The following is a 12,269-nucleotide window of genomic DNA, read 5'->3' as shown; positions in this document are numbered from 1 at the left end:
GATGCCTAAAACCACAGGACTGGGACCAGGACCCAGTGCTCCTGGCCCCTGCCTTCTCCTAGTTGATCCATATTTTCCCGAAAACCCCGCTGATCTGTCTCAAATGTACAAAGTTCCTGCCAAATGAAGGACTAAAATTAGTGCATGGAGGGCTGACACAATGGGCTTAAACATACCTACTATTGTGAGGCTGGCGCAGGACCAGGCAACGTTTTGTCCTGTTATAGATGGGGTCACCATGAGTCGGCACTGACTCAATAGCACCCAGCAACAACAGACCCAAGTTGAGCTGGATGGTGGCTTACAACGGCCATCCCAACAGCCAAGTCTCTCCCCTTCTCAGCTCACAAATGCACATCTTGATAGGAGACTCAATCACTGGGCTCTCTGCAAATTGCCCAAACTGGTCAATCTAGCACCTCGCTCTTAAGTCCCCAGGGATTGGTGCAAAGGGTGGCACATGACACAGGCCCAACCAATCAGAAAACATTGTCTTTCCTCTCTGGCTGTGAAAACACAAGGGTAAAAGCTGCTTGTTGCCTGGTTCTCCACTTGGAGAAAGCCCCCTGTCTCAGAGGAGGACATGCATGGGAAGGCAGCATGTGAAGATCCGACTACAAACCAAAGGACACCAAGAGACCCCGGGGCTGCAGAAGCTGGAAGAGACAAGGAAGATCTTCCCCTAGGCTGGACAGGGAGAGCATGGCTCTGCTGATACCCTCAGTTTAGACTTCTAAACTCCAGAACTGCAGGACAATAAACCCCTGTTTTTTAAAGCTGCCCGCATTGTGGTATTTTGTTATGGAACCCCTAGGAGACTAAGACAGACGGGTGAGAGCTACGAACTATGAAGGACAGCAGAAAGAGGGAAGAGAACAGGATGCACACCCATCTTGTGCCCTAAGGCAGGTGAGCATCACCTGCGGACGGAGTTGGCACTGTCTGATCCCCTCTCCAGGTGGCTGGAAGTTCTGCACAGAGGGATCTGTGGCAGGCATGTGCTCCACCTTGCATAGGTCTGTCGAGTATAGTCAAGGTTCTCACCTGGCCCACAGAGAGCTTGGGAGGAGAGTGCTCAACATTTAGCCAGTGAGGCCTGAAGGGAGGTTTCCAGAAACAGTCACTCAGAGCAGGGAGGCCCAGGGGTGTCTGAGCAGGTACCTCCAGTTTCTGGTGTCTGCATGGAAAGCGTGTTCAGCAGGGTAAGAGGCTGTGATTGCTCCATCATATCCACTCTCCCTGCTCAATAATGTCTGAAGTTCCACCATTAAAGGGAAAAAAAAGAAAACCAAACCCATTGTCGTCAAGTCGATTTTGATGCATAGCAACTGTATAGGACAGAGTAGAACTGCGCCATAAGGTTTCCAAGGAGCGGCTGGTAGGTTCAAACTGCTGACTTTTTGGTTAGCAGCCTTAGCTCTTAACCAGTATGCCACTAGGGCTACAAGCCTCAAGGCCACTGGCAATTTTCTAACATATAAATATGCCCAAGTCGCTCCCCGCTTAAAAACTAAAAATGATTTCCTATCATCTTAAGTTAAACCCCTTTAATTATCAAAGCACTGCCTGTCCCTCCAACTTCATCTATTCTTCTCACCCCTCTAGACAGGCTTCCCCTTCAGACATCCTGAACCACATGCAAAACACCGAAGGTCCTGTCCTGTTTGTGCCTTTGTGCCTTCAAAGATGCTAAACCTTCTACCTGATAAACTCCTACTCATCCCTCAAGACCTAGTTTGAATATCTTCAGTGCAGATGCCTCCTTTCTTCTTTCAGCAGGATTGACAGATCTTGTTTTTTGTGTCTTCATGTTCCACATTCTTCCCCGGCCACAGGGAATTACCTCCCACTGGACCACAAGTTCCTCCAGCATTGGGGTGAAAGTCTTGGCTGTTACTACATATCTAGTGCACCTCGCACAGAGCCCACCCAACACCAAGTGCTCAGGAGCTTCTTACTGAATGAATACATGGCCCTCTGATTCCACACTCATCCTTGCAGAGATTGAACTTCATGCTAAGAAAACCACATAAGCTTACTCTCACAAATCATCTTCATGTAAGTAAGAGGGCCTCCCTGATGTGCTGTGCTACAAAGCATGGTGGGAAAGAGCACAGACTAGTGGGAATGAGTGTAGAGATTGACTGCTACAGACAGAGGGTAAGGGAGTGGCTGGAGTGTGGATGGACCGTCTTGGTCTAGGCTAACTCCAGATGTTCTCTGGAGTTGGATGATGGTGGGGAGGCAGCAAGAAGGTTGGAATGTGGATGGACCATTTTGGTCTGAGCTAACTCCAGGTGTTCCCTGAGGTTGCATGATGGTGGGGAGGCAACAGGAAGGTTGGGATGTGGATGGACCATCTTGGTCTGGGCTAAGATGTTCTCTGGGGTTGGATGACGGTGGGGAGGCAGCAGTAAGGTTGGAGTGTGGTTGGGCCATTTTGGCCTAGGCTAGCTCCAGATGTTCTCTGGGATTGGACAATGGTGGGGAGGCAGCAGGAAGGTAAGCGGTAACTGGGAGGCTGCCAGGGAAAGGCTTTTCCAAATCTTCAAGCCAACAATCATAACCTCTCTAGATCTGTGTCCAGAACCACTTTTTCAGGTTTGAGTCCACCCAGAGGGATCTTGGAAAAAAGGTCTGGCAAACTATTTCTAAAAAATCAGCGTCTTAGTTATCTAGTGCTGCTGTAACAGAAATACCACAAGTGGGTGGCTTTAACAAAGAGAAATTTATCCTCTCACAGTTTAGCAGGTTAGAAGTCTGAATTCAGGGTGCCAGCTTCAGGGAAAGGCTTTCTCTCTCTGTCGGCTCTGGAAGAAGGTCCTTGTCATCAGTCTTCCCTGGTCTGCGAGCTTCTTAGCACAGGGACGTGATGTTCTCCTGGCTCTTGTTTCTTGGTGGTATGAGGTCCCCCATCTCTCTGTTTGCTTCTCTCTTTTATATCTCAAAAGAGATTGACTTAAGACACAATCTAATCTTGTAGATTGAGTCTTGTCTCATTAACACAACTGCCTCTAATACTGCCTCATTAACATCATAGAGGTAGGATTTAACAACACATAGAAAAATCACATCAGATAATAAAATGGTGGACAATCACACAATACTGGAAATCATGGCCTAGCCAAGTTGACACAGATTTTTTGGGGAGCACAATTCAATCCACAACAATCAGCAATTAAAATACCTACAGAGCACAGTTCTACTCTGACACACTTGGGGTCTCCATGAGCCGGAGTCGACTTGACAGCAACTGCTTTTAGTATCTGCCTGACACATGACAGTGGAATCCTCCTCCCAGTTTTCCAGAACTCTGATCATCTATATTGTTTAGTTAAGCAACAGACCTGTACTCTGCCTCTCCAAGACCCCAGGGGGTGAGTAGGGCAAGGACTCGTGGCTGGAACGTTTAGTTGCAGGTGCTAATAGAAAGAATGAGGTAGCCTTCCTTAAGAGATCCCAACCCCATGTCAATTATTGGGCAATGCCGTTTAGGGCTTGTGTCTTTAAGCAGTGTGAAAGATAAATTCTGGACTTGGTTTTCTGTGTCTCAGTTGCTTTTTATCTATGTCATAACTGTGTGGTATTTGTGTATTTGGCAATGCCCTCCTCTCTGCTCCACTCAGTGCTACCCAACTCTGCAGCTCGCCAAGCGATGTTACACCCCATGAATATTTTATCAGGGTGCTTGGAAGGGAGAGGACAATGAAGGAGCACAGGCTCTGACAAAGGGGACTGGATCCTGTGTGAAGGAAGTGACTCGTGGTACCATTGTTTCCTCCTTTGACAAATAAAAAAGATATTCCTAACCCAGATGCTTTATTAGAACCCAGAGAAGGAAATCTGCTACTTTTCATGTGTCATGGACAAATGATGAAGCACCTCCTCAGCTCTCCTAGGCAGAGCCCCCAATGAGTCTGCTTTTAACCACGTTCTGTTGTAAGCAGGAGGCAAGTAGGAAGGAGAATAGAAGACATAAGGGATGGGGTGGGGTGGGAATTTACCTGCACATCTTACATTATGCTGAACGAGGGGTCACGGCCCCATTGCAGCATCTGGGATGTATCTCTGGGTACAGGAGGTTTTTTAATACTTGGTGTGTAGAAAACTGGGAGAATGGGTTTGGAGCTGTAATGGACATAGTCCGTGGGTCTGGACAAAGATGTTCTTCTCTCCACTCCAGTGAACACTCACACCCTATGTGATATAAAAATGATAACCAGTGATCACACGTACTATTTGTGGAGCTCATTATGTGTGGGGCACCGTGCTGAATGCCTTCCCTGTTCCCCATCCTCTTTATGCCCCCATGGTAAGCTCAGTATTATCGTTTAGTTGCTGTCAAATCTGTTCCAACTCATGGCAACCCCATGTGTGCAGAGTAGTTTTGTTCCAAAGGGTTTTCAAGGCTAATAGTCAAGTGCTTAACCATTGCATCATTTATAAATGAAGAAATGAAGACTCAGGGAGGTGAAGCATTCTGCTGGTAAGAACTGGACCCCAGATTTTAGCCCAGTTCTGTCCAAAACCAAAATCCACACTGTGATGCCTCTCTGTCCTGCTCAAAGGACTGTTCCATGGTCAAATAATTTGAGAAGTCCTCCGTTGAACAACTTAACCTGACTTCCCACAGAGCATTGAGAGGCTCCAAAGCACAAGCAGACATTTTGGATATCCAGGCGTAGGATCAAAGGTACTGCCTTTCCTAGTGTGTCTGACTGAGGGATGCTTTCTTTCAGGCCACCTGTTGCCATTTGAGGGCAGCTTGGTAAGCCCCTTTTGTTCAATTGCACCATAGTAGAGGAGTTCAAGTCCCTAGCTCAGAGGGACAACTAGTGAAAAGGAACAGGAACTTAACCAGGATATTGGAAGTGGAGAGAATAGAAAAGCAAGCCTACACAGCCCACAGCAAGTTGCCCATGAGTCAGAAAACACAGCCAAGGAGGTAAATCTTAGGAGGTAAATCCCATCACTGGAAGAACTATCTAATGTCTTGGAGGCTGTCCAATCCAACTACATCCATCCATCCATCAACCATCCATCCATCATCCATCCATCATCCATCCATCCATCCATCAACTATCCAGCCATCATCCATTCATCCTTCCTCCCTTGCTTCCTTCCTTCCTTCTTTCCATCCATCCTTCTATCATCCATCCATCATCCTTTCTTCCTTCCATTCATTATCCTTCCTTCCTTCCATCTTACTTCTTTCTTTCCTTTTTTCTATCCACCATCCTTCCTTCCATCCATTATCCTTCCTTCCTTCCTTTCTTCCATCCATTCATCCATCCATCACCCTTCCTTCCTTTGATCCTCCCTTCCTTCCATCAATTATCCATCCATCCTTCCATCCACCAATCCATAATGTATTCCATCTATCCATCCAGAATGTATTTTTTGGGGGGAGATGAGTTCCAAATCATGTAGCATGGTTCAAGTCATTGGGATGTCAGTGGAAAAAGCAAAAAAAAAAAAAATTATTGCTCTTTAATGGGAAAAGCAGACCAAAACCAATAAACAGGCACATACACAACATGTCAGAGGTGTCCAGGGCACTGCAGAAAAATAAAGCAGAGTCAGAAAATAGTGAGAAGGCTCCCACCACCAAAAGCAGCCATTCAATGTAATCAACAATTTGAATGTCTCTTGTTTAAAAAATCCTTCCTTATTTGAGCCCAAATCTGCCACATTGTAACTCTGCCCCCTGGTGCTAGCTTTGCTCTTCAAGGCTACAGAGAAAAAAAAAAATTGCTCCTTTCCCCCGAGCCAGCCCTTGCAGAATTTGACCATGCCAAACCCTATCTGATCTATACCACACAGCTTTACATTCACAGCTCTTTGCCTCCCCTTTCCCTGGGTCACTCACCCATCCACCCACTATCAGTGTACAGTTGCTGGATACGTCCTATGGATCAGCACTGTACAAAGATGAGAGAGACCAAGACTGGATTTTGAGTTGGTCATAGTCTCAGGAAGGGGGAGAATTAATTACAATATAATGGATAAAGGGGTAACACAGATAGTTCTACACAAGGACCCCTTTCTGCAAAAAAAAAAAAAAAGTTTTTGTTTTTTTTTTTCTGCAGCAGCCTCTAATTCACCACCCTGCCTCCAGTTGAATCCTCCCCTATCCATCCTAACCAGTGCCGCCAGAAGGTCCATGGAGTAAAAAAGCAAATTGCCAAATTGAATATATGTAATAGGTATAAGTTTGTAAAATGTATGTCTGCTTATAAAAGGAACTAGTATTTCTTCCTTTGGGTTGGACACCAGTGAGGACCAAGAGCAATATATGTATGTTCCACCTCGGATAGTGTGTCATATCGTGGTGAGCGTGTGTTTCTTTGATGATGGAATGGAGCCCTGGTGCTGCAACAGTTAAGTGCTTAGCTGCTCACTGAAAGATGAGTGGTTTGAACCCACCAGCCACTCCACAGGAGAAAAGACCTGGAGGTCTGCTTCTCTAAACTTTACAGCCTAGGAAACTCTATGGGGCATTTCTGCTCTGTCCTACAAAGCTGCCATGAGTTGGAATTGACTCTATGGCACACAGCAACAGCACGATGCTCGAAGTTATGCCACCGGTATTTCAAATACCAGCTGGGTCACCCATGGTGAACAGGTTTCAGTGGAACTTCCAGACTAACACAGACTAGGAAGAAACATGGTGGTGATCGACTTCTAAAACTCAGCCAGTGAAAATCCTGTGAATCACAACAGAACATTGTCTGATATAGTGTGGGAAGATGAGGCACCCAGATTGAAAGGCACTCAGATACACAGCGGCCACAACAGTGGACTGGAACATACCAGCAATCGTGAAGATGGCATTGTTACACGAGGTTGTCATAAATCAAATTAATGACAAGTAATGACAAATATAGATATACATATATAAAAAAACCCACTGCTGTTGAATTGATTCTGAGGCATACATGAACAAATATGTATGAACATATATATATATATATATATATAAACCCCACTGCCGTCAAGTCCATTCCAAGTCAGAGTGGCCCTATAGAACAGAGTGGAACTGCCCCATAGAGTTTCCAAGGAGCGCCTGGTGGATTCAAACTGCTGACCTCTTGGTTAGCAGCCGTAGCACTTAACCATTACCCCACCAGGGTTTCCAATATATTTACCAAACCAAAAACCAAACCTACTGCCATCGAGTTGATTCCAACTCATAGCAACCCTATAGGACAGAGTAGAACTGCACCACAGAGTTTCCAAGGAGCGCCTGGAGGATTCAAACTGCCAACCTCTTGGTTAGCAGCCATAGCACTTAACCACTACGCCACCACGGTTTCCTAAAATGCTGCCTGGTCCTGTGTTATCCTCACAATCACTGGCGTGTTCGAGTCCATCATCGTGGCTACTGTGCCAACCTATCTCACTGAGGGTTTCAGTCTGCCTCGCTGACCTTCCACTTCGCCAGACTGGTCCTCCTCCAGCAGTTGACCTCTCCTGATGACACGTCCAGAACAAGTGAGTTGAACAACGTTGTGTTGTGATCCATAGCGTTTTCATTGGCTGATTTTTGGAAGTAGATTGCCAGGCCTTTCTCCCTAGTCTGTCTTAGTCTGGAAACTCTGCTGAAACTTGTTCAGCATCCTAGCCACACACAAGCCTCCACTGACAGACAGGTGGTGGCTGTACATGAGGTGCATTGATGGGGAATTGAACCCAGGTCTCCTGCACGGAAGGCTAGAACTCCACTGCTGAACCACCACCGACTCCATATATATATATATATAAAAAATATATATATATATATATATACACGAACAACTATATACAATAAAACCTGCGAAAGCCAGAGCCTGTGTAAAGTGGAAATCCATCAGAGAAGAAAAACTCTAATATTTCCCACTAAAGAGAGAACTATAGAAAAGTGGTCATTGCACCATGCCAAAGGCAGGAAATTTGCCAGACCTGGAAAAAACAACGCAGTCCTGTAGAGCTCCTGCTCTCACAGGTTTCACTATAGATGTGATCTCCAGGCAGAGTGGAGATGTTGTCTGCCCCACCCAGGGAGCCCTGGAAGCTGGGCTGTGAGCCTGGAGGCCCCTGTAACCCTGCACTGGCCCTCTCCAGTCTCTGGGCCTGAATTCCTCATCTGCACGAGGAGGGGCCTGTCTGAGGCGTTCATAGAGGACCTCCCTCTCTGAGGTCCCCAGTCCCAGGCTGGCGCAATGGCCTTCAGGACAGGAGGGTGCTTGCTGGCCATGTGTGACACTAGGCCAGCTTGGCTGCTATGGCATAGGGTGAGCCCCCACCTGAGCATCACCTCCTAAATGCTACCTGAGCAAAGAGCTGCACCAGGCGAGAGCTGAGGCAGGAAGAGGAGCTGTGACATTGGGCTGCAGATGGAAGTGGGCTGAGGAAGACAGTGAGGTGCTTTAAAATGCTCTGTTTTTAGTTAACCCTATTCTCAGACAAATCTCAGAGAGCTGTCTGGTGTTTGGGGGATGAGGAGGATTGCAGAGGCTGACCTATCCTGGTCCTGCCTCCCTGGCCCTTCTACTGCCCCACCCTGTGGCCCCCTGGCCCTGGCATCACCCTCAATAGGGGCTTACCTGCTCCTTCCCCTGAAACCCCAGCACCACTCTCCCTGGCCTTCTCCCTAGACCCCAGGACAATCTTCACCCACCCCTCCCCCAGACCCAGCACCACCCTCACCAGCCCTCCAGACCTTCTTTGGCCAAGCCGCTATAATCATCTCCGCACCCTTGCTGCCTTCAGGTACAGACAACTCAAAACCCCCCTCCTCAGCACCCTCCCACCCACCTCCTGAGCCCCAGACTCAAACAGCAACCATTACTGGCAAGTTGAAGGGCCATGTGGGGGAAGTAGTGGGCACACCGGGTGCTCATAAATGCTGGGTGTCAGCAGAGTTTCAACCACCATTGACGATGTTTAAGAATCCCAGACGGAGAGGGTCCCAGCTCAGGTCCCCCACTGAGCTGGGCAGGAGATGAGCTGCAGCTGGTGTGAAGCCACTCAGGGACAAGGATCATGCTACACGCCGGGCCCAACCCGACGTATAGCTAGCACTGTGGACCTGAGTTGTTAACTGCCTTTAAGTTGGCCCCAGACTCATGTAGACCCCAAGCACAAGGAGCCCAACAAAACTCTGCCGCATCCTGCAGCATTCCCATGATCTGCTGGACATCAGATACCCAACTCAAGGTGCAACAAATACAATGACATGCTGCTGGTCCTGTGTCATCCACATGATTAACCGGGGATCAGAATTTTTTGATCCACAGGGTGATTTTTGGAAGTAGATCACTGTGCCTTTCTTCTGAGTCTGTCTTAGTCTGGAAGCTCTACTAAATCCTCTTCAGTGTCATAGCAACACACAAGTATCCAGGGACAGATGGTCGCACCCGAGGCATGTTGTCTGGGAGTTGAACCTGGGTCTCCCGCATGCAAGGCGAGAGTTCTACCAGTGAGCTAACCCTGCCCCCTGGTCCTGAGTTTTGAAAAAAAAAATGAGCTAAATCATCCAGCCCCAGTTCCCTAAACAATAAAGAAAACCGAACCACAGTCCTGGAACGGGGCTCGCCCAACTTCCCACGGCTAGTGGGTTGCAGAATTAAGTCCCAAACTGGGCATGAGATCATCTTAGACCCACCCCCAGATGGTTCACTGGGGGATGAGGAGGTTCTGAAACAGGCCAGAGCAATACTTTCATTCCTGGAACTGGAGGCTGCTATGGACCATGCCTAGCAGCCTGTTTCCAGCCATGTCCCCGGCCCATGGGAGAGTGGGGAGGGACCTTCAACAGCTGGCTGTCCCTGAAAGCCAGGCTGCCAGATTCCCAGGCCCTGCCTGGACACTGAGCCCCTTCTCCCACTGCTCCTGCCCGGGGGCTGGGGCCAGGGATTATCCTGCTTGCAAAAGACCTTACGAGTGTTTTGGTTTTGGCAATTACTGAAAAGAAATTGTGGTTATTATTCATGTCATGTGTTGAGAAATCTCTATAAAGTTTTACAGCCACAAATGTAAAAGGGGTTTTTATTGGTGTAACACTCTTCTCTACCTCTTCCCCTGCCCCCACCCTGAATCTCTGCCTTTTGTCCCCTGCCTCCTCAGCCGAGGCCTACAGACATCTGCAGCAGGGCCTACAGGAGGCGCTGAATCACCTTCAGGAACCCCGGCTGCCCTGCCACCTTTGGGGTTCCACCCAAACACATGCTTCCAGTTTCAGACATCCCAAAGGAGGGCAGCTGCACCAGCTTCTTTCACTTACTCAATAAATTTGCTCTGAGATTCAGCTGCAGGTCAGATACCGTTCCAGGTGCTGAGAATAGAGGTGAGCAAGGCAGTTGATTGCTGAGGAAGAGAAAGAGACAAGAAGCAAGGAAGCAAGTGGATACACATGCGACAGACACGGGGTGTCTGACCCAGGAGCCACAGAGGGCCACCGTGCTTAGAAGGGCCCCCTTGGCTCACTGCCCTGTTGTTGCCTCTGAAATGCTTAATCATTTTGAACTAGGGCCCTGAATTTCTATTTCACACAAGGCCTGGCAAATTCTGTCACAGGTTCTGACAGTGTAAGAAGCAGGAAGCGAAGGCAGCAGGGGGTCCAGGGAGCAGAAGGTGATGCTCGCCATCAGGTGATCTATCTTCAGGGAAGCCAGACATGTGAAATCAGGGCATGAGGGGCTATTGAGGGAGAGGGGCCAGCCCGGGGGGAATGCCTTGGAGCCAGAAGGGCAGGAAGGGCCATGGGTTAGAGCAGGTTAGAGCAACAGCATCCAGGGGGTAGAGGCACAGGAGGGAGGCCAGCGAGGAAGGAGGACCAGAACTTTCCTGCCCTCGTCGGCCACTTAGGGGGTGTGGGTTTCACGTTGTCAATGGGGAAAGCTGCTGGAGGCTTGGAGTAGGGTGAATAGCATCACGAGCTCTCCTCTTATAAAGCTTGCTCCAGCTTCATTGTGAGGGATAAAGAGCAGGAGGGCAGTGGGAGGGGCACGGGCACTGCAGGGAGGCTGGGACAGCAGTGTGGGTCAGAGATGATGGCCACCTGGCTTTGGGGTGGCAGGGGAGGTGGTGAGGAGCCCAGTGAAGGGACAGGCTAGGGCAGGCTGAACTGACACCCACATTCATGAGCTGCCCAGATCAGAGTAAAGCACTCACCACAATGGCGTTCCTTCTTTTGTGCCCACATACAATTCACCTGCAAAACCGAAAGGCTGACCTTTGAAAGACGGCCTCATCTGTTCTTGAAAGACAAAGCTACCAAAACTCACACAAAAAGAAATAGATCATCTGAAAAGTTATGTATTTATTAAAGGAATTGAATCCATAACTAATAACCCTCCAAAAAAAAAAAAAAAACTAGGCCAGATAGCTTTACTAGTGTTTTCTAGCAAACACTGAAGGTGTTGTTGTTGTTAGGTGCCGTTGAGTCAGTTCCAACTCATAGCGACCCTACGCACAGCAGAACGAAACATTGCCCGGTCCTGCGCCTTCCTTACAATTGTTGTTATGCTCGAGCTCATTGTTGCAGCCACTGTGTCAATCCACCTCATTGAGGGTCTTCCTCTTTTCCGCTGACCCTGTACTTTGCCAAGCATGATGTCCTTCTCCAGGAACTGATCCCTCCTGACAACATGTCCAAAGTATGTAAGATGCAGTCTCACCATCCTTGCTTCTAAGGAGCATTCTGGTTGTACTTCTTCTAAGACAGATTTGTTCTGTCTTTTGGCAGTCCATGGTATATTCAATATTCTTTGCCAACACCACAATTCAAAGCCGTCAACTCTTCTTTGGTCTTCCTTATTCACTGAAGGTAACTGATACCAATTCTCCATGATCTCTTCCAGAAACTAGAAGCAGAGGAAACACTTCCTAAATCTATAAGGGGGATATTACTCCAATGCCAAGTAAGCCAGAAAACCAAACCCACTGCCATCCAGTCAATTCCAACTCACAGAAACACTATACCAAATAAATATGCTACAAAAAAGGAAAACTACAAATATTTCTCATGAACATAGATGCAAAAATCTTCAACAAAATATTAGCAAATTGACACAAGCAATGTATAAAAAGAATTATAAACCAAGACCAAGTGGGATTTATTCCAAGTGTACAAGGCTGGTTCACCATTCAAAAATCAATTAACATAATCCATCATTTCCACAGGCTAAAGAAGAAAAAACATATGATCGTATCAACAGATGCAGCAAAATGAACTGCCAAAATATAACACCAATTTATGATTAAAAAAAAAAAAAATCTCAGGAAAC

This window comes from Loxodonta africana, chromosome 4 (genome assembly GCF_030014295.1).
Source record: "Loxodonta africana isolate mLoxAfr1 chromosome 4, mLoxAfr1.hap2, whole genome shotgun sequence".
NCBI classification, from domain to species: Eukaryota; Metazoa; Chordata; class Mammalia; order Proboscidea; family Elephantidae; genus Loxodonta; species Loxodonta africana.
The sequence above is the reverse complement of the archived record's forward strand: the minus strand, read 5'-3'. Positions refer to the sequence as shown.